Here is a 21664-nt window from a genome sequence, read left to right on the forward strand (position 1 = left end):
TCCACATCTTTAGTCTGTAGTTACAGTATCTGAGCCACACACAGTCCTGAGCATGATAAAATCAAATGGCGTTGTTGACTCAGAGGCTGCAAATGGCTCTCTTTTCATGAATGCAGAGGGAACACTGTTGGCAAAGTCCTAGCCTGAAGGGTTGCTCGTGAAGGCTTTGAAGAATTATTTTTATCACTCCAACAAATGCAGGGCACTGGAAAACTCCTTTTACACCTGGCTAAGTGAATAATGGTGTTTCTGTCTTTCAGATACATGGAAGGATGTGGAAGCAGCTTGTCGGTTCCGGGTTTGTTTGCTAAAGCTTCAGGCCTGAGTTTGTGCTTCAAAAACTGAACCCAGTGACTTCATTTCCAAGCTTAGCACCCAGGGCTGTGTTCTAGGCTTCTGACAACTTTCCTGGGCTTCCCGTGGCAACTGCGTGATATTACCATTGAGTCTGAAGAGGTAAGAAAAACCAGAGCCTTTCAGGTGCTAGTGCTTCATGAAACTATCTTAAAAATCAGAGTGAACCAAATTGCTGCCTTTCTCTCACAAGTATGCCTTCATTTTGTGATGTTTTTCAAGCTTCCATTCCAACAGGCTACCTCCCGCGTCCTCAAGGCTGAACGTGAACACTTTTGCAGAAAGCACTATGAGGAAAACATGTAAGCGTTTTCAAATAACTGATACTGGGTTTTTAAAAAGGATTTATTTATTGTATTTTATATGCAGGCATTCAGACATACATTATATATATAATACGCATTATATTAATATACAATTTACATATTTGTATACATACACACACTATATATAGAGTGTGTGCATGTGTGTGTGTGTGTGTATGTGTATACCACAAGTATGCCTGGTGCCTGGGGAGGTCAGAAAAGTATCCAGGTCCCTGAAACTGGAGTTAGAACCAATTGGGAGTCACCATGTGGATGCTGAGAATTGAACCCAGGTTCTCTGAAAGAGCAATAAGGGCTCTCCCCATAAAAAAATCAGATAAGAGTTTTTACACACATACACAGATCCATGGGAGTGGCTAACACAGATTCGGTGAACTCCTGAATGGAGAAAATTAGTTCAGCAAGGAATTAAATTATCCAAGAAGTCTAGAGGGGAAAGTTAGTACATTATGCTGCATTCTGAGGTGGTTAGTAAGAGCTAAAAGGCTTATTTTCAGTAAAATTATGAGGAGGGCACAGATTGTTTAAATCAGAGTGCCACTTCTTTTCTCCCGGTATACAAAGAGGATACCAGGTAACCAGGCAACCTACATAAACAGTCAGGGAGGAGCTGATGGCTCTTGATCAAACAGCACATACACCAGGCACTGTAGTTTTTATGGGCCTAGATCTGGAGTTAGACTTACTGCCCTAAGTGAAGAAGAGACGCAGGTCTCTAAATGATCAGTTCCAGGCTATGCTGTTATCAGCTGTTCTGATCGTGGGGGTTGCAGGTCTTTCTCTGGGTTGCAGTTCATTATCCCTTCTGCTGTCCTTGAGAACCCCGAACTAAAGTCATTGGTAAACTGAGGTGACAGTGAGCATAAAGAGTTAAGAATCTTTTAAGTGGGCTAAAACCAGAACAGAAGCTTTGGGCAGGCAATAATTCTATGTCCTTGGAGATCTGTGACTATCTTAGATGGGATGCTCTATGCCTGGACCCTAAGCACTGACCAAATGCCTGCTAATAAAGATAATTGCAGGAAGGCAGATCTCTGCACTTTCCTAGGAGAGAGGAACAAGACCTGGTCAGTGGGAAACTGTTTTCACTAAACAGTTCTAAACTGTGGGAATTAATCCCCAAATATGTAACAGAAAGGGAGTTAGCTACAGCAAAAAAATCTACAGTCAAGGACGTCCACTTTACTCACAAAGCAATAACGCCAAAAAGCCTTGCCTTTTGGTTTAGCCTTTACCAGATCCCTTGGTCCTGATAAGTTGCTCGTGAAAAGATGGCTGAGCAATTACTGTACAATGTTGCGGCTTGAAGCAAAACAGGAAGCTTGTTTTCTCTGCATCCCTTCACGCAAGCTTTGACATACTCTCTAGGGCTATGTCAAGGAAGAGAATAAATGATATTTTTTAAAAGAATGTAGAACTCTGGAGCCTACAACTCAACACGATGCTACACTGTGGAAACCATTTCAATCACCCACAGCATGGTGCCCACAAAGCCTCAGAAGCTACCCCCAGAGAGGGTGTGGAGTGACTGGGGATCGCAGGTGCTGAAGCAGGAGAGTAAGGCAGGAGATGAGTCAGGAAAGCCTAAGCAAAGCCTTACAGAATTAATAGATGACAAAAAAAAAAAAAGTTGACAAAAGGGAAATATTTAAGCTAGAAACCTTTGGCCCATGGCCAACTGAGCCTAGCTGGTGCCCCCAGCACAGCACGGAGGCACCCCCATAATGTCCCAAAATATTTCTGACTCGTTACAAAACTAACTCAAGGGATCCTGGGTGGAAGATTCAAGAAACCAATGAGTCATGCAATGCATGAAGTTGTATGTAGAACTACACACAACAGATAGCTCTTACTCCGGAAAGCCAACCCTATGCAAATGAGCCAAGAATTCCGTGTCTTGTGGCATGAAAGCCCTCATCTTTGCACAACCTTTGCCATTGGAGCTTCTGAACTTTATCTATGCCCTCCCTCCAACCTGTCTCCTCCCTTGAAAGCAAACCTTTCTCTAATAAGTGCTCTCTTCTGCTCCTATTTGTGTGTCTCTGTCCAATTCTTTGTCCCAGAAGACAATAACCTGAACTCCTGCAGAGGTGCCTACCAAATCCACTGATACCAATATGGAAAATTAAAAAAGGGAGAGGCGGGCTACGAGGAGCCTTGACTGATGAACTGAATGTAGTTAATAACCGGGTTGGGAAACTCTGCCAGATTGACTTGGAGCATTCAGCATCTCTGCTATCAGGAAGGATCAGGACCATCCAAGCAAAAAGAAGACAATTAGGCAGACCATCCTTTCTCTGTCATGAGGAAAGGACCTCCAGGAGGTGAGGGGTTCCAGAGAGAGAGAAGAAATTAAAAGCAATGGAGCACACACTGCATGCTGGTTATTTCCCAGGAATTTCTTAAACGTAACCTCCAAGCTGTATAAGAAACCGCAAGGATAGTAATATCCTTGAGCAATAATTCCTACTTTTCAGCCATCTGAATAATACAATCAACCCCAGGAGGGGAAAGAAAGGGAAAATATTTTGACAGTGTCACATATCAACAATAGCTGGCTATCCAATATGGAAAGCTCAGATAACACCTCCACTTTTTTTTTCCTAACTGGCCCAGGCTGGTCTTGTGCTTGCGGTCTTCGTCATCTTGCAGGCTGGCATTACAGGTGTGTGTCACCAGGCTGGCCTACATTCCAACACCTGACACCTAAACTACCAACCTTCATTACTTGTGCTCCAAACTCCACCCAGGCTACAAGGGACCCGGTTTGTGGATGCTTCTCTTCTCCATCTCTGTTCTTCCTAGCTTCACCTTCCAGATAGTTCTGGAACTCCCTCCAATGGAACCAGCCCCTTAGGCTGTCATGCCAAGCATGCCTTCTGTCTTTGGAGTCTGTTCTTTCTCCCATCTCCTCATAGTACTCTGTCTTTTATTGTCTTTAAACTTGATTCTTTGACTGTTTCATGTGTGTATATATTGATCATATTTACTCTCTGCTCCCTACCTTTACTCTCTATGAATACCCTCCAGCACATCCCCTTCCACCTTCTAAAGAGTTCTACTCTTCACTGTAACCCACCAAGTCCATTTAATGCTGCCTGCTGCAATGCCGACTGACCTTCCTAGCTTGATCGTGTGCAGGTAGCCACAGCTACGGTGAGTTTGTAGTGCAATGATCACATCACGTCCAGAAGTCATCACTCACAGCACCCATTCCCAAGCTCTTCACATTCTTTCCTCCCGCCCCCTCATACTGCATCCTTATCTTTCAGCTCTCGGTGGAGTGTCTCTTTTGGTTCCCCACACATTCTCACTAGTGTGTGCTCCGTGGGAAGCCTGTCCTTTGACTGCTTTGTGCTGGGTAGCGTGAAGGAACACATGCTAACACTTGTTAAAATCCTAAGAAAGGCTTTACTTGAGAAAGCTGGGGTAAGAGTTAAACCATAGCAGAGAGCAGACTCCACTTCAAATGCAGCCAGGATTAACAGAAAACTGATGACCAAAGAACAAAGTGACAGGGTCCGCAATGGAATCAACTGAGAGAAGACACGAAGGGAATTACTGCTGAGCTGACCTAATGGGATTCTTGTTGAAGGCAAGTTGGGGTGATCAGAGATCAAAAGTTGGGGAAGCTTAGCAGGCCCCAGGGAACTCCAGGAATGCCATGGTTGGATCTATTCAAGAGGAACAGGCAGAGAAGCTAACTAAACCTTGATGAAGAGGAGAATCTTTGTTAGCATGGAGTTAAGAGCTTGAAAGATCTTGACTGATGGATAAATGAACTATTTCTTTTCCTCCAAAGGAAAGGAATAGACCTACCGTTTAAATTATTTTATTGTATTGCTTTCTACTTTGAGCTCAGGCCCATAATACCAGTACAGACAAGAGGAAACAAGGAAAGACTGCCAGTCAATAAAGTGTCTATGATCTGGCAAAACAATCCTCAAAAAGCCTAATAATCAATAATGTTTTTATTATTTAATTATTCTCTAAGCATTTATAGAGAACTTACTAACACAATGCACTGGTTACTCTTTCAGGCAGACAGGCAAGTACAAAGGAAAGAGTCTATGTCCAAGTTCATTGTCTACTGAAAACATTGTCATTATCCATGGACAGACAGGGTTTGGGGAACAGTGTTGGGGTTACTGAGGTGAAGAAGGACAGGAAGGGACCACCATTTGGCAAAGGAGAGGAACAAGAATGATTCAGCAGAAGCCATTGTGAGAGTTTCCTAAGTCAAGTACCTAGATGCAACCTACGTCAGCAGGTACTAAGCCGCTCTGTCCATCTTCCACGAAAGGACAATCCTAAGCCATGGGCTGTATGAGTCACTTTCTCAAGGAAGCCCGGAAAGGTGCGGGTGGGTAGAGTCAAAGGTCTGTGTTGCGCTTAGGCAGGCAAGCAATGGAGCAGCTGGTCCTCCATGATGTGCTCAAACTGGAAAGTATGACTGATCGCGAATAAGAAAGCCAGTCCAGTTGTTGCAGAGCAGAAGTCAAAGCAGAAAACTTGGCCTACCTACACATAAGAATATGACCTTCTAATGAACTCAGAGAGATGGGGAAAGGAAATGCACTCCTCACACACATGGTCCTGCCACAGGACGTATGCTCTCATGCACAGATGTTCAGACTTCCCACAAGAGAAGAGACCAGGAGAGGAGAGGCAGTGAGATGCTCAGCCCTGGTACCGTCTAAGCATACTCTCTGCTCTCTATGGAAAGGAGTGTGAGCCACAAAGCTGAATAAGAAACGAGAACAATGCCTATGCATTTTTTAATTTTTATTTTTTAATTTCAACATAACAACTATCTGAGCTTATCATGACATTTTCCACTAGTTAGTAAAAGAAAGTTTTTTTTATGCTCTTCAGTTTTATGTGAAGACTGTCACACCTCAGTAACTATGTGATTCCATGCTGGAAGAGCAGGAAGGCTTGCAAGGAGAAGACTCTCGGTGAGAGGCAGGATGGATGGCAGCGGGGACTTCAGTGCACGTTCCTGGGGACTGTGTTGATTGGAAGCTCCACTTTCTGCATGTGGAAACAACTAATAAGAACTTGATAACAGCCAGACAGGTATCTGAGCCTCAGGAGAAAATTACAGATGGAATAGATACCTCTGGGTGCATACGAGACTTTTAAATCTAAATTGAATCTTTATTTAGAAATCAATTTGTGTGGGCAGACTCATGGCCCAGGAGTATTTGTTTGCTAGTTTATGAATGTTTCAAGCCAGTGATTTTTTTCTCTTAAGGTTATAAATGACTCTGACTAAATAAAATATGAGCATAGATTTGTGTAATAAATACGTCTATGACATTATCTGTCTATTTGTCCTTTAAAATATACAGACTTTATCTTAAAACAGTTATCTAACTATCAAACCTTTTATTTTATAAAGTTATATTGTCTGTAAATAGCTCGCTTCTCCCTGTGGACTCAGAAGGAACTAAGATAATAGAACTTCAATTGATTCTGAAGGTTGTGAGGTCAACACGACTCAACTTCCAACTACAGGAAAAGCTAGGGAGAAAGATATAACCTCTATTTCCTGTAACAATTTACATAATTTATTTTTAAAGAAAAGGACAGATAATCCTCTCTAAATCTTCAGGAATTGATTCTTTTTTTTTTTTTAATATCACATCTCTGTCCTGAAAATCATAGTGTCCTGAAGGCTAGAGAGATGACTCGGGGTCTCCAGTTGCTCTTCTCGAGAACCCAAGTTCAGTTCCCAGCACCCACGTTGGGAACCTCAGAGCTGCTTGTAACTCAAGATCCAGGGGATCCTGTATCCAAATACACACACACACACACACACACACACACAAGCAAAGATAAGTAAATAAAGATTTTTAAATTTGGGTTCCTGTTCTGGCGACATCAGCGTGTTGACACAGGAAAGGCATTCTCAGCACCACAAAGGACAAGGACAAGGAAACTGACATCATCCTGGGTCCAGGACCAGGGCTGCCAATCACCAGTATTCATTCCCACCCCCAAAGGAGAGAATCAACTGCATCTCCTTAACATGATACCCGAGGAGTCTAGGATAGTGCTCAGGTGAATGAGTGGATCCAGTTATGATGACATCATGGGCCTATTGAATCCAGCTGGCTTGGGAACAAATCCATAGCAGGGGTATGTGGAGAGTAGAGACCACATCTCAGCAAGGACAAGAACTGGAATCTAGGGTAAAACTCCTGTTCTGATAAATGTCTGTCGGGAACTACAGAAGCATGTCCTCTGGCTAGACAAGATTGCAGCAGAGAGAGGTGGTCTCAGAGGGACCTGAGTGTAAACGAACAACACAGCTTCTCAGTAGCACGCAGTCAACAGTAGAGACAGAAATCCTGATTCCTCTTCCTCTCATGATCATAGTAGCCTCCAAATTGTAAAGCAGTATTTACTTAGATATTTAGGATCCTTTGAGAGCACATAACAAGAAGACTTTCCAGAAAAAAAGCAGAAAAAAAAAATTCAGCCTCCTGGAGAAAGAAATGTGGAAATCAGAAAAGCAATAGCTGTAATAAGCAATAAGGTAGCAAGGAAAAGATGGATTTTTAGCTAGCATCTCCATAAGTTGGAAGTGATGGGTGTTTAGTGCTAAGCCTGGCATCAAGGCTTACAAGCAGACGTCAAGCCCCATTTCTTCTCGATCATCGAGTTTCCTATTTAAGGTTCTCTTTTCCAGCAAAATCTCCTGCTGTGCTCCAGTATTTCTTAATTACATTTTCATGTTTTCTGCTGTCTTGGCAGAATGCTACAGAAAGTAATTATGGAGCTAATAAAAAGAATGAAAACTTTTTCCTTTAATTCTCCCAAGTGTCTGCAACAAGGCAGAGTTGTACACAGACACTTATATAATTTGTTCTACATTTGCTTAGACAGATTAATATACCATCTGCCATTTGCAAAGGAAATATGGATGGCGAAAATAAAACATGAAAGAAAAAAAGTTGCTGCAGACCAAACTTCCCTTCAAAGCCACCGTGGGGATAACTCAAAGCTAAAATTAGAAAAGCACAAGACATTTCCAAACTGGCTTTTTTTTATGACTAAAGGTATAGTAAACATTTATGATAGGAATGTTTATAAATATGGACAATATCAATCAACAAATAAACTGGAATATTCAAAAGTTCCTGTGAACTCCATTTATATTGAGGAGTCATAGTAGACCTAATTGTTTTACCCCTTCTCCTTACACAGTGATAGTGTCCTCCTGTGATAGTGTTCTGGAACTCTCTCTGTATACCAGACTGGCCTTGAACTCATAGAGATCCACCTGCCTCTACCTTCCAAGTGCTGAGATTAAAGGAATGCACTGCCATTACCCAGTGACTACAAACTAATTTAATAATAGATTATTGTTGATGGAAACCACTTGTTTGTTCCCAGATGCCCACACTCAAAATAAACACACAGAAACTATATTAATTAAAACGCTGTTTATCCTGTTACCTTATGCATATTTCTAGCTAACTCTTACATCTTAAATTAACCCATTTTTATTAATTTGTGTATTACCACATGGTTGTGGCCTCCCAGTAAGGTTCCCTCTGATATCTGGTGTCTGTCTCCCATGGCAGTTACATGGCTTCTTTCTGACTCTGCCTACTCTTTCCTCCTCTATCTGCTTGGAATTCCTGCCTTACCCTATTCTGCAATGCAATAGGCCCAAAGCAGCTTCTTTATTAACAGCATACAGAGGGGAATCCCACATCACCTCCCCTTTTCTGTCTAAATAAAATAGAAGGTTTTAACTTTAACATACCATGATTATTTACAAGAAAACAGTTATCAAGTAAGAATTACAGTTGCAATATTTGTATCTACTTTATCTTTTATCATAACTAAGGAAAACTATAACTATCTATTCTTCAACTCCATCAAAGACCCCAGAAGCATATAATGTTACCTAAGTAAACAGAAAGTGCATTGTAAGCAAATTCCAAAACTCTAAAATTGACAGAGAAGTCTTGCTGCCTGAATAGTCACACAAAGTTCTTCTGTAACTTTGGGTCACCCATCTTCAGACTACAGGCCCATAGTATCCGGCAGACTTTTCCACAAAGCAGGAAATTTCCAATACAGTTCCACCTATACTGGCAGTTTATCAGTCACTTTCTTCTGTGTCCTGCAGAATGTCTGCTTTTCCATGAAGCAGGAACCCCAAAGGATCATCTCACCTTTAAGCAAGTTCAGCAGTCATTTCTCTGTGGGTCCTGCTTGTCCCGTTCATCAAGCATTCCAAGAAAGACCAGTTTCTTGCCCAAATGGCTAGCAAATTCCATAAGTAGCCACATCGATGTCCATCATCCTCTTGGTGCTGCCAGGAGCAGATGTGTCTCATTGTCATGAAAAGTTCTAAGTTATTAAAGTTCTCAAAACATTATAAATGTCATATTCTGTAGGTCTTTGAAAGGTTTGAAGATTATCTATCTAACTGAAGTATATCTCTATATATCTAGAAAACCTAGCTAACATGACTACAAGCTTGACTATTATAGATGATTATCTATTATTCTATATTTTTCAATTACACAATACATTTTTTAATGAGATGTACAAACACAATACCTTAGTCAAGAGCAGAAATTGACATATAACAATATTGACCTTGAATTTGTATCATTAAATTAAGATCCATACCAGTCCAAAGTATTCATCTCTATATCATATCCCTCTTTAAATGTAAACAAACATTTATAAACTATATTTGGGAATTTGGGTGTAGTTCTCTCCAAACTGCTTCCTGCTTTTTGGGGGGAATGAAATAATTTTAGGGGTTTACAGAGATCTTTCAGGGGTCTTGTTCCATTGAACCACATTAGCCTGGAATGAATCCACAAGTTCTCATCCTCTCTGGAAACAAAAGTATAATTTCTTTTCCAAAGCAACATATCCTTAGACCCAAAATTTTAAATCAACATACCTTTAAAGTACATATATTTGTTTAGTTCAGAAGCTCATACAATGAAATGTCCCCCTGTACTTAGCTTATTCACAGTCAAAAATTTAAAGAAAACACAATAATATAATCCCAGATTTTTTGTGTATATTCCATCTTTACATGACTTATTTTTGTTACTCTATTACTTCTTATGCAAGTTTAATATTTAATTATCTTTACTCATTTAACTTATGACTGTCTGTATTCTTTTATATTATAACTGTCTTTATTCTTTTTTTTCTCTCTCTCAAGCCTACAAAAATTTATCTGATACTCTGACCCATTTAGAGGTCTTTTTCATCTGAATTTGTCTTTATTGTGTGCATATCTTTAATTATTTTCTGACCAGAAGTGCTTCAGTGCTTCTTCTTCTTCTTCTTCTTCTTCTTCTTCTTCTTCTTCTTCTTCTTATTCTTATTCTTATTCTTATTCTTATTCTTATTCTTCTAAGCAGGCATGGCTAGGACCAACTCATCAGTCCTGCCTGTTGGCTCAGCCCAGCCCGACATGGCAGAGGCATGTTCACTGCCTCTGAGAGCTATGCACACTGTTCCAGCTCCAGGATCACAGTGCATCTATGTCATCATTAAACAACTAATAGCATGCAGCTCACAAACCCCATTCAAATTCTCAGCCACCTGAAAAAGCCAGAGTTGGTGCTGGCAGCACAAACCAGGAAGCCACCTTTTCTTAACTGTGCAGTTTTTCACTGCTAATGCTGAATCAGGAAAACTTCTCTTAATGGAGCTGCAGTGTTCCTGCTCGCTGCCTGAAAACAGAGTCCATCAAAAAATAAATTGGCTGCCAGGTAGCTGTATCTCTGTGTGTGTTTTGTCTAGAATTCCTTATTTTAATATAAAAGCTTTCTTAGACTTTATGTGGAAATTCTTGCCCCACAGTGGTATATCAATCTGTTGACAGAGGCTGATTGTTTGCTCCCAGCTTCCCAGACCTAAAATAACCACACAGAAACTGTATTAATTAAAACGCTGCTTGGCCTATTAGCTTATGCATATTTCTAGCTAGCTCTTATATCCTTAAATTAACACATTTCTATCAATCTGTGTATCTCCACATGGTTGTGACCTACAGGTAAGGTTCCCTTTGGCACCTGATGTCTGTCTCCTGTGGCAGCTCCATGGCTTCTCTCTGACTCTACCTTCTTTCTCCCAGCATTCAGTTTAGTTTTCCCCATCTAGCTCTATTCTACCCTATCAAAGTCCCATTCTTTATTAACCAATGGTATTCACAGCATACAGAGGGGAATCCCACAACATATTATTATTTATTTCAACTAATCCCTTGTTATATATCATTTATTTACAGTTTTTCCCCTTGGCTATTTCTTAGGTTATAGTATTTAAAGCAGCAGAACAGCATTAAAGGGCATGTAGATATTAATCCTTTACTCTCTGTTGCTATCCATTTCCAAAATGGTTGTGCCAGCTTATACCTGCCTCCCCTAGAAGGTAAATAAATTCTTAGTTTTCTAGTATCATCCTACCTTGTTGCTTCCAATTACTGACAAACCAATGAAAGACAACATGGTATTACTTGTATTTGCTTTGCTGTAAATATCAGCTAAGATGTTTCTTCATACTTACTGGCCATGCTTATCTCCTGTTTTTCAAACAACCTACTTATGTGTGTTCTAGTTTCATTTGTGTTGCCATACAACAAAGAGCAACTTAAGAGAGAAATGGTGTTGTTTCAGCTGAAATTTTCAGGTTACAGTCCCTGTGGGAAAGTCACGGGAAGTGCTTCAAACAGCGAGCCACATATCTACAGAGTGGGCAGAGAATGAGCACATACTCACGCTCTTGCTTGCTTGCTTGATCACTTATTTGCTTATACTCAGCTCAATTTCTCCGCTTTTACACAGTTCAGGACATAGGGAATGGTGCTGCTCACAGTGGTCTGGGTAGTCCCACATCACTTAAGACAATCCCCCTACAGGTCCACACATGTAGCCTTTCTTTCCTGGCTCTTCTAAGTTGTATCAAGCTGAAAATTAAAGCTAAGCATTGCATATCTTTTGCCATCTCCAGAACCCTTTTTTAGCCAGGATCTCATTGTAGCTCAAGTTGGCCTGGAACTCACTAAGTAGGCTAGAGTCAAACATGATCCTTCTGCTGCTGCCTCATGACTCAATGCTGGACGTTCAGATGAGGCTCACCATGCTCCAAGATCATTTGATACAGCTCCAAGACCATGGACAAATAAGAAAGCATTAACTTTAAGTTTTCTAATAGTTTCATTTTTATGCTTCATCTTTCATCTCTCTAAGATTCATGTTGGCCTTATTTTATAAGATTTTGATTCCTTTCCTTGCACCCAATCACTTGACTCTCCATTTTCTATTTCTGTGATTTTTTTTCAAGCACATTTTTTAAAACCGTGTAAAACATTCTCTGAGCAGAATCTCCCTTCCAGTAGAAGCCATTGCATTTGTTACAAGTGAGAATGGAGCTGTCCTGGCTGAAGCAGAAGCAGTGAAGGTCATGGAAGGGGCTTTTGCGTGGGCCTGGAAGAGTCTACAAAGCCACCTGTAGTTCATTAATTCTTTCATCACTCATGTACGAACTTTTTCTAAATAGGTTCAGCCCTTATAGGGTGCCAACAGCAGACCACAGTTAGATTCTACCAATGTCCCAAGTGGCAACCTGACTCATGTATTGGTTTTTCTCGCAGAGCATCCATGAGGGGTTTCTTACAGGAGTGTGTGTGGCTCCAAAGTGGCCTCCTCATCATCTCCAGGTTCTCACTCCAGCACTGTTGACTACTTTCCCCTAGCTGCATAGGCAGAGCCCGACACTAAGATAACTTTTCATGGACTGTGTACTCAAGTACCTCCCAAGACTTTGAGACCATGGTGGCTTGGGCAGGATTCCACATGGCTAGAAAGAAGGCAGGGCAGGTTGGCTACGATCTCAGGCAAAGTCTTCCTACCTCTTCTTCTATGTGGTAACATTAACAGGCTTGACCTTGAAGGTCTCTTGACAAACAGTCACAGATGCACCGATGATAAGGATGCTGGTTGTTATGTTCAAGGGACAGCATTCTCCAGCACTTACTGATTGAAATGCCACTGTTGTGATACATTCTTGCGCAGCTTTGATCTGCTCCAATCTTCTCAGTGTATCCAATTCTTTATTCATCTGTGCTTTGCCAATGCCCTGTTGCTTTAAATATTTTAAGTCTAAAACATATTTTCTCATGTACGCTGACATACACACACACACACACACATCATTCTTTCAAAAAATATCTTTGATACTGTGTTCTTTCATAGTTGCATCTGATTTTTTTAATGATTTTATCAGTCTTATTCACTCCCATAACTGACAATAATATTTCAGAAGGATCATACCAAATTCATGAATTAATCCAAGACTGACTGACATACTCATTTTGAGTTTTTTATTAAAAACTGTAATCTAATGATGCAAATTTCAACTCAGTTTTCCTTTCACAGAATTAATATGAGTTTTATGCACTTGTTACTTTTCCATACCGAGATTGGAGTTATCATGAAATGATTCCTATCTCACTATGATCAGTTAATTAAAAAAAATATAGTTCTTTATGTTCTTCTTAGTGATTGTCAGATTGTTTGCTTTGTTGTTTAAGATCAGTATCAAATCACTATCACCACGCTGCTTCTTTTTCAAATTAAATTTAATTTCACTGGATAAACATTTCAGAAAACGTTACACCATACAGCCGTTAGAGACAAAGGTACCTCAGGTACTAGATACTATATAAAGTGATTGGCATGCATATTGCAAGATGTTCCCTAAAAAAATAGTTTTTCCTCCCTAACTTTAGGCCTTTTTAATTTTTTAAAAATAAATGGGAGGTGGAGGTGCTGAAGACACACTTGGTTGGCAAACTGCTTACATAGCAAGCATGAAGGCCCATTCTGGACTCCTGAGAAACCAGGCATGTGGTTCACGATTGCAAGTCTTAGTGGTAGAGAATAGGAGACAGGAAGAGTACTGGGCTCACGGGCCAGCCGATCTGGCCTAATGAGCAAGGTCCAGGTCCCACAGAACCTGTCTCACAAAACAAGGTAGGCAGGCTCCTGAGGAACAACATTGGAGTGACCACCGAGAGAGGAGAGGGGGTGGGGCAGACAGACATACAGTACAGGGGTTTGTTGATGGTTTGCTCTTTGCTCTGCTACTTACTTGGTTGGTTTGAGACGGGGACTCTCTTTGAAGCTCAGGCTTGCCACAAAGCTCACAATCCTCCGGCCTCAGCTTTCCAAATCCTTAGATTATGAATAATGATTTTCATCAAATCCTCTTCCCACAGTGTACTGTTCTGCTCCTCTCAGCTGTGGGCGTGATTAATGGTATTGATAGCTATCTCCCATTAAATCATCTCTGAGTTTCTGGACATTATTGGTTAATTTCATACTGTTCTTTCACTCTAGTGCTGGATTTTATTTGCTAGAACATTTGAACGGATTTTGCTTTTGTGTGTGAGAGAAATTAGCTGATAGCATCTGAGTTTGTGATACTAGGCTAGGAATTGCGATCCCTGTTACATTAAACCTTAGGTGATTTAGAAAGCTAAATTTGATATCACCATCTCAATAAAATGTGTGCTTCCAGGGTAAATTACAAACACTGCTCATTATCAATTAATGATGAAATATTCTATTTATATCTAAGTGAAGTTCCATAAGACAAAAAGACTCCCTGGTGAGGTTAGGCAATAAGTTGTCCTAAAGATAATGGGAAAAACTGAGTGCAGTTAGTATATTAATAGAAAGTTATAGGAGTAATGTACCATAAAAACGAGTATTAAATCTGATAGACAAGAATCACTGCAAATGTGAAAGTAGACATCACTATGGAGTAATGTAATGGGTGTGAACAGAATTCACTCTCTCTGCACAACTTGTTGAGTACAGGTGTCTCCCTGGATGCTCTCCCACGACTCTATGCTAATGTCATGATTATAGGGTAAAAGGGCTAGGCAGAGAAACCCACCCTGGCTCTGAAACCAGAGCTAGTGAAAGAAATATGCCCTGGCCCCAAAGCTAAAACCAAAAAGCTTTTTTAAAAAACCACAACAATAAACAAACAAACAAAAACAGTGAAAGAAACAGTTTGGCCCTGAAACCAGAACCAACTCTGCCTCTGACCAACTAAACTAACCAACCCCTGATTCAGAAAACTAACCAATCCCTGAGCAGAAAATCTTCTCCCTGGGAAAACTCTGCCCCCAAGAAGCCCTATATAAGTCCCTCTCCAGTTCAGTTGCTGGCTGTTCTTGACCACCCTGGCACAGGCAGCCACTCTCCTGAACGCCTCCTTCCCAAATGAATCTTTCTTAAAAGAGTTTTGGATGAAGGTCTTCTTTTGCAGGTGCAGAAAAGAAGAACCTTTGCTGAGACTTTCCCTTAGAGGGGCTGAGCATAAAAACTAGAAGAAACAGTTACATCAGCTAAGACACTCCCAAGGGAGTTTAGCAGAAAAAGTAACTTTTCACCAGAGCAGGAAGAGATTGGTACATTTCTGCAGGGGCTTCCCCTTTAACAGAGCCAAGCAGAAGAATTAAGATCTTGGGCTATAGGAGCAGAAGTAGATAGCTCTGCTAGGACATTCCCTTAAGGGAGCAGAGCAGAGCTCAGCTGTAAGAGCTCTGTCTAGAAGAGGAGCAGGATTGCTACCTCCCCCCAGGAGATCATCTTCCCCACTGCATCCCAGCTCCAGATAGCTCCTGATTTCCCAAATACTTTTCCCTCCAGTTCTCTCCCTTAACAGCCCCAGCATCTCCTGACTTCCCATCAAGTCAGGATACCTTTGCCTCTAGAGCTCTCCTACCCCAGTCTCCAGAGCTGTCCTTCTGCAGCTCCAGAGCTGTAACACTTGCTTACAGATCTCTCTAGCGACAGTTATTTATAAAAAGCAGAATTATTCTGTGGCCATGCCAGGGTTCCATTCCCAGATAGTCCTCTCAGTCTGGGTTCAAGATGCTCCAGCAGAGAGGTTCCTGTGTGCAGACCAGTCTGGTGGTACCCACGGAAATATAAAGGGCCTTGAAGATCCGTTTCCTGATTCTCTACCTTGCCTTTTCCAGACATCCTGAAAATCAATCAAGAAGAAACCTTCCCTCTAGAATCCTGGCTCTTCTCCTCCTTCCAGGAAAGTGGAAAAAAAAAAAAACCAAGAAGTATACATAGCCTTTCTCTGATGTAGAATAATCCTCTTGTAGACTGTGAATATATGTCGCTGTGATTGGTTTAATTAAGAAGCTGACTGGCCAAATAGTTGAACAGGATAAAGTTAAGCAGGAAATTCAGACTGAGAATGATGGGAGGAGGAAGGGTGGAGGCGGGGGAATTGCCAGTCAGACAGAGAGTAAGCAAGACATGCTGGAGAGGCAAATGCCACGAGCCTTGGGGCAGCATATAGATGAATAGAAATGGGTTAATTTAAGTTGTAAGAGCTAGTTAGGAATAAGCCCGAGCTATTGGCCAAGCGTTTATATGCAATATTAAGTCTCAGTGTGGTGACTTGGAAGCAGCTGGTGGGAAAGGAAAGCTCCAAGAGTTGTGACTTCTCAGAGTGACACAACTGAAAAATGAGAACTATGTTTCCTCTATAGATTGACAAAGAAACCAGAATGGAAAAGAAAATGAGAAACAGCTCTAGCATCCAGGATCTAGCCTTGAGAGCCTACACTGGAGGGAGGCAGAAGCGATGACAGACGACAGTCCCGACACACACACACAGTGCTGAATTTCTTCCTAGAAGGACTCAGAATGCAGTTACATAGACTGGTAAAGGCTCTCTAAAGTGCCTTCTGAAGCAAACTCACCGAGGTGACTTTGAGAGGCCTGTGGGACTTCCAGAGAGGTTAAAGCCATCCTTGACTATGTGGTAACCTAACTACCACAGGAGTTGAATCCATTTCCCACAACAAACTAAGGGAAAAAAAACTTGTGTTTTAATGTCACTAAAGAAAGAAAGAGAGCCTTGTGTGCACTACAGGCCTCTGAATGGAGACAGGAGACCCAGGAAAGGGCAATTGCTGTGAACTGGGTTACTTGGGACAGAGAGAACTGAATTCATGCATCAGGAAAGGAAAAGGAAGAAAGAAAAGTATGTCGAAATCCAAAATAGAGCTCTTATAGCAGAGAAGCCAAGGAAAAGAGTCTGGAGGTGGTCACCATTGGAAGCAGAACTGGGTAAGAACTGGCAAAGGGATGGTGTGAGTGTTGGCAAGCACCTAGCCTTCCCAGCTGTAGGGACTTTGCTCCCTGTGATGTTTCCCGTCCACATGACCAATGCTGACTCAAAGAGGAAATGTATCAATAATGTCAGCCTCCAGTACAGATGCTGGAGCTGTCCCTGACCGCAGATGTGCTCTGGGTGTGTCCATAGTAACCAAATGACCACGGCTCTCCAATCTGTCCTTAGCCAGACTTAACAGCTAGGTTTAGGCCCCAGCCAGCTATTCCAAATGAGCAAGCAACTCAACACATTTCTTCTACTTCTCCCAGGAAACCACGGGTCTGACTTGCCAAGGAGCTGGACTGCTGCTCCATCAGATCAGGATTAATCAACAACCCATGAACTTGAATAAGGGCAGGACAATCAACCCTTCCTTGCCAGATTCAGCTACTCTCCCACAGATTAGCATCCGTGGAACACCCCAGGAACTGAGCTGAGCTCAGGGTATCATCTGGTACCATCCCCATCCTCCCTGGAACTTGCTAGAATTACTAATTTTGCAGCCCCATGCCAGCTCCTCAGAAGTAGGAATTCTCCAGGCAGAGGACCAGAGGGTATTAGCATATCTTTCAGAGGATTCTGTGTATTCTAATGTTTATAAGCCATCATTCTAGAAGTATGCAGGTTGCCAACAGCCCTGCCTTTCTGGCTCCCAGGGATTGCCTTTAGGTGACCACCTTTACATGAGCTGACTTCTTAACCCTGCTCACCCAAGTCATCGCTATTGCTTTCTTGAGGAAAGAGTGTGAGGAGATTCCTCACACTCAGCGGCAGAGCGCCTTCTCAAGACTTCATGCCTTCGTCAGTAGGTGACATGGAGACTCCTGACCCCGTGTGTCCACGGTAAGACTCTTCTTCTTTTCCCTTAAACTCAGCCTCTGTCCATTATCTTCACTGCATCTGCCAACATCAATGCTTCTGTCTTTATTACTTTGTGCGGGAGCTCTCATCCCCATATGCGCCTGCAAACCCTATTTCTTATGGACTTTCCCCCCATTTCCCTATTCCTGACATACATCTATGAAGCCCTGAGGAATCCATGGTGGTCAGCAGCAGCAAAAGCCTTGGAAAACTCAACCTCCCCCTCCCCCCACCCGGTGTTTTCTCCATCTTGTTGTGGTGGCAACGGACAGGCATTCAGATTCTTATGTAGTGGATCTCATGTCCCAAGGTCTGAAGGTGGAACAGGAGTCCCTCCTGCTCCTCACTGCCACTTCCTGCCCATTTTCCTCTGCCCCTCCTCCCTGACTGAAAGGCCAGCATCCATATCCTGGTCCACTGTTGACACCTTCTCCAGATTTGCACGTTCATACCTGTTCTCTCAGCATTCGCTTCTTTGGCTGCATCCTAGATCTCATCAGAACCAGTGCTTCATCCATCCATGATCTCAGACCCAGACATCCCACTCTCATGGTCACTTCCTCTCCTTCAAGATCACTTTCAGACAATTGCAACCGTGCTTCAACACAGCCAGGACCTTGTTCATCTCACTGTTGTCTCTTTGTTTTCTAACCAGCCCAAGATTTGTGGTCTATTTTTAGATGACTCAGGGAATCCATCACCTGTTCTCTCACTGACCCCTGTCTAATTTCCAGTCATGCTGAATCCTGTTCTGCTGTGAACAGTTTCTTCTAGAGTCTAAGGCCCCAGTCCCTTTGTGCCCCCCATCTTTCTCTTCAGTCTCTTGGTCATTACTCCTGTCATCAAACACTTGTGGATTAACAGCCAGACATGCCTTGGCACTACCCTCCTGCTTTGTACAATGGTCAGTGTTTTATTAGCATAAAAACCACATCCTAATGAAACACACAAGAAATAACCTTTTAGTCACCCACCATCTAGCACGACATCCTTCTTTTGATTCAACCTCTCTTCTTTATTTAAAGCTTGTCATCTTTTTAGCAGTGATTGCTCAGGGAGGATCTGTGATCCAGAGGACTGTTCAAGTCATTTAGGTTAAAAAAAGCATGGCAGCTTCCCTAGATGCAAAATTGTAGAACAGGACTTGGAAAGAAATACAAATGGCTGAGGGGATGTGAATCTATAAATATACTTGAAAATAGTCTAGCAATAGAATAGCAATAAAACTGAATCTTCTTTCCAGGGTAAGAAGCATTATCATAGGCATTGGTGGCCAGAATCACCCCTTTCCTGAGCTGGAATTTATCATCATTTGATCAAAAACCTAAGATCCTTTCATTTTCTCCACTACAGTCAGTGCCTCAATTTCAAAGGCCAGTCACTGTTTCTGATCTGCTATCAATCAGGCCGACTCAATACACACAGAAGGAAAGAGAAACGCTTCCCAGATGCTGCTGCCTCCTTTTCCAGAAACACAGACTGCAGGGGCCTAGCTGCTAAAACACTCCTGCTCAACGCAGAAAAGTGGACCCAGGGGCTCGAGAAAGCCAGCTTTGTATGGAGAAAATGCAATATCTACCAAAAGAAGCAAAGATATGAAGTTTAGGGTGGAAAGTTGTCTGATGTGGCTAGATGAATCCCTTTGTTTCCAACCCAATCGCTCTCCTAAGACCAGGCTTCTTAAAAGGTACACATAAGACATTGAAGCTAGCCAGGAGTTCAAACACACAAAAAATGTGTTCAGATACATAATACATGCCAGGACCTGCACAACCATTTTGAAAACAAAGCAAGCCAGAGTCTAGAAAGGTGATCAGCTGTTAGGAGCACTGGCAGCTGAGCTAGTGTTCAATCCCAGCATCAGCATGGAGGCTTACAACCTGTAACTCCAATTCCAGGGAGATCCAATGCCCTCTTCTGGTCCCCAATGGCATCATGCACACAAGCGGTGCACAGACATGCATGCAAGCAAAAGGTTCGTATATAGAAAATAAAAGTGAAAAAACGCAGCAAGTCCCATGACTCTCTCAGCCTGAAGAAAGAATAGCCCACGAATCTGGTGTGTGTCCCCACTGCACCCTCCGCGGAGGAACTTCCAGCATTCTGCTTCTCGTCCCTGCAGGGCTGCAGGCTTTATCCTGTGAGACCACACCAGCTAGCATCCACAGCAGAGCTGATTGCTTCCTGGGTATAAGGGACCTCAGGAGTTTTATCACAGAAGCAGCCACGTCATGGCAATAAAGTAGGAATAAAATAAGATTCACCTCGTTTGACTTTTTTTGTGAATGAATTCATTTTAGCCATTTTTTAAAAGTAGAAGTCACACACTCTCCCTGAAGACACACAGAGACTGCATTCTGTGCTGTGCTCATTTGGATTCATTCACTCTTTCCCATCTGGCAAACAAATGTCTATGGTTTTCCACAAAGATGTTCCTACTTTTTATAAGATAATACTCTATATCCTATTTTCAACAATTTATATCTTGTCATTAAAAAAATATATCACACTCATGCCTATAGATCCAGAGGTATGAATTGCATTTGACTTTAGCAAATATCAATTTATTTCTCTAGAGATGAACATTAAGGACTCACTCCAAGTTTTTGGTTACTGTTGCGATCTACTTTTAAAAATACTGTAATGTAGGGAGTGAAGGAAGCCCTGAGGGAGTGAAGGCCGAGTGAATGTGTGTTGACACCGGCACAGCCATGTCCTCAAGGACCTCCAACACCTCAGATCAATGGGACAATTTGGCAAAGCCATTGTACACATGACCCAGGATGATTGCTAATATCTATGCTTGACTAACCAGTGTGCACAAAATCTAGCAGCTGCACTTTCCTTCTTCCAGATGTCACAGCCTGAGACAGCTTGCCTACAGAGACCTACTACCAAGATGAGCTAACCCCTATTCTAGTTCTGTGCTTGCTAAGGTTCAGGTTGCCGTGATAGCAGTTGCAGAACCCTCCTGATCCCAGACTCACTCTTCGTGTCTCATGCATCCATGATTTCTTCATTTGCACACCACCCCAGAGGATTCCAGGTCCCAATCCACGATTGGGTACCTCTGCAATAGATTTACTTCTCTTGGTGCCTTGGGTATGCATAGTAGAAGTCATGATACAATAAGATGTAGCCCGAACACGACAAGAGCTCAGGGGTGGTGCACATTGTTTACAACAATAGTATTGCTTATTACCGAGTATGTAATCCTGTAGATGCTGATAAACTCCTACACAGACAGAACTGACAAGACTCTTTTCAAGATACAGGACGTGTGTACCAGCCAACGAAGCTCCATTATGCCCTTGCCTTACCAAACCCGCCTCCATACTGTAGATCAGCCATCCTCCTGATGTCTGCTTTGTCATTTGCTACACTTGAATCGTAAGGTTTGTATCCTCTTGATCTGGCTTCTTTTGCTCAACACACTAGGTTATTCCACTTTATTATATGGATAAAATCATAGTAAGCATTTCTCTTTCTTCTCTCGTGAATGCAAAGCGAACATTCATCCACCAAGCTACATTCCAGCCATTCAAAAACAATCTTTTCTTTCAAGACAAGATTTCCTAAGTTGCCCAGGCTGACCGCACAGTTGTGATCTTCCTGCCTCCGACTCTTGAGTAGCAGCAGAGTACAGCATGCAGCACCAACTCCTTCCAGTGCATGGGCTGTGCTTTGTAGAGAACACTTAAACTGTTGCTGATACTGTGTGGTAATATATTAATCCGTTTTTTTTTTTTCTTATTTCCAAGATAGGGTTTCTCTGTGTAGCCCTGCTTATCCTGGAACTCACTCTGTAGACCAGGTTGGCCTTGAACTCACAGAGATATGCATATTTTTGCTTCCCAAGTGCTGGGATTAAAAGCAAGCAGCACCACCACCACCACCCAGAAAATATGGCAGTT

This window comes from Chionomys nivalis, chromosome 5 (genome assembly GCF_950005125.1).
Source record: "Chionomys nivalis chromosome 5, mChiNiv1.1, whole genome shotgun sequence".
In the NCBI taxonomy this organism is placed as follows: domain Eukaryota; kingdom Metazoa; phylum Chordata; class Mammalia; order Rodentia; family Cricetidae; genus Chionomys; species Chionomys nivalis.